The 1,389-nt window shown below is 39.3% G+C and overlaps 1 non-coding gene and 1 pseudogene across 1 annotated transcript; both read left to right on the top strand.

The window, feature by feature from the left end:
• LOC132896144 (U5 spliceosomal RNA) lies at positions 1-114 on the top strand. Its single transcript, XR_009655945.1, has one exon. It is a non-coding gene; the product is annotated as a U5 spliceosomal RNA (small nuclear RNA).
• Positions 115-259: 145 nt separating this feature from the next.
• LOC132898781 (U2 spliceosomal RNA) lies at positions 260-433 on the top strand (annotated as a pseudogene).
• The last annotated feature ends 956 nt before the right edge of the window (positions 434-1,389 follow it).

The following is a 1,389-nucleotide window of genomic DNA, read 5'->3' as shown; positions in this document are numbered from 1 at the left end:
TAGCTCAGGTTTCTCTTCATTGACACATAAATCTTTTCCTTTTACTAAAGATTTCCGGGGAGAGGAATGTTAATGAGTTCAGCTTATTTTTGTAGGCTTTGCTCTGGTAGAGCTGGACATTATTGGTGGTCAAACGTTAGAAATATCAAACTTTCTGCATGGAAACACTCCCCTACACACACGCACGCCCCCAAGATGATGTCTCTCTTCAAAAGGATCCAGCTGTGTTTACCTTTCTGGATTTTAATATGTGGAAGTGGTATATTTAAAGCCATTGACTTGATTATAGTATCTGTTCTTATCAATTTATTATTGGATATGTTTTTTATATGAGTGTTTTATTAAACAGATTCTTAGAGCAGGGAGTTGTAATAAAGGCTTGCTCCATGCATCAACCTGGTTTTGCAGTATCTCCAGAAATAGTGCCCTTATTCAAAAAATGAAGAAAAAAAATCTTTCTTTAATAGTGGAACTCCATTGGTGTAGAGTGTGGATACATAAAGAAACCCACTTGTCACTTGAGTTGTTTTCTGATGGCTTTGGTCCTTTGTGTGCCTTCCACCACAGGAAACCCAACAACTAGTGAAGTCAGGACAGTACAGTAGAGAGTAACTTGTCGCTGTTGTCGCCCGATGTTTTGTACAACATAAGGAAACAGTATAGTAACTATAACGGTAAAGAAATAAAATAAAAGAGGCTGGCTATGATATAAGAAAATTCTACAACCCAGAGACAGATGGGAGCTCCACTTTTAGGCAGTGCCTCAGTCTATATATTAATGCTGAAAACTATTCCTATGCCATTCTTGAGGTCTCAAGGCATTTAAAAACAAAAAGTGAGGCCATGATTCTGCATATCTCCTTTAAGGACCTTGCTCAAGGGCACTTCAGCCTGAGACCAGCCCATGTTAACCTAACTACATGTCTTTGAACTGTGGGGTTAACCAGAACACCGAGAGGAAATCCCACACTGACACAGGGAGAACATGCAAACTCCATACAGAAAGGCCAGAACCCAGAACCTTCTTGCTGTGAAGCTACAGTGCTAACCAAGTTAATAAATTTTTAAAGCCTCCCCATCAGGGAATCTAACCCCAGTCTTCCGCGTGATAGGCAGAGATACTGTCCACTATACTAACGAGTATGACACAATAACACTCATTTATACATCTGACATAGAAACCAGCACAAATCAAAGTGTAGAAATCACCGTATGACAGGGTTCACGTGTGATTCATGAAATGTTTGTATCTTGCCAATCACAGCGTAAGAATGATTGGGCATTAATAAACATGGTGGGTGAAAACCATTGTCATTTAAATATCACAATCCTAAATATTATTGGTTTAGAGGCCTTGCTCCTTGACTTTACGACATGGAGAGGCATAAT

The sequence above is a fragment of the Neoarius graeffei genome, chromosome 1 (assembly GCF_027579695.1).
Source record: "Neoarius graeffei isolate fNeoGra1 chromosome 1, fNeoGra1.pri, whole genome shotgun sequence".
NCBI classification, from domain to species: Eukaryota; Metazoa; Chordata; class Actinopteri; order Siluriformes; family Ariidae; genus Neoarius; species Neoarius graeffei.
The sequence above is the reverse complement of the archived record's forward strand: the minus strand, read 5'-3'. Positions and strand labels throughout refer to the sequence as shown.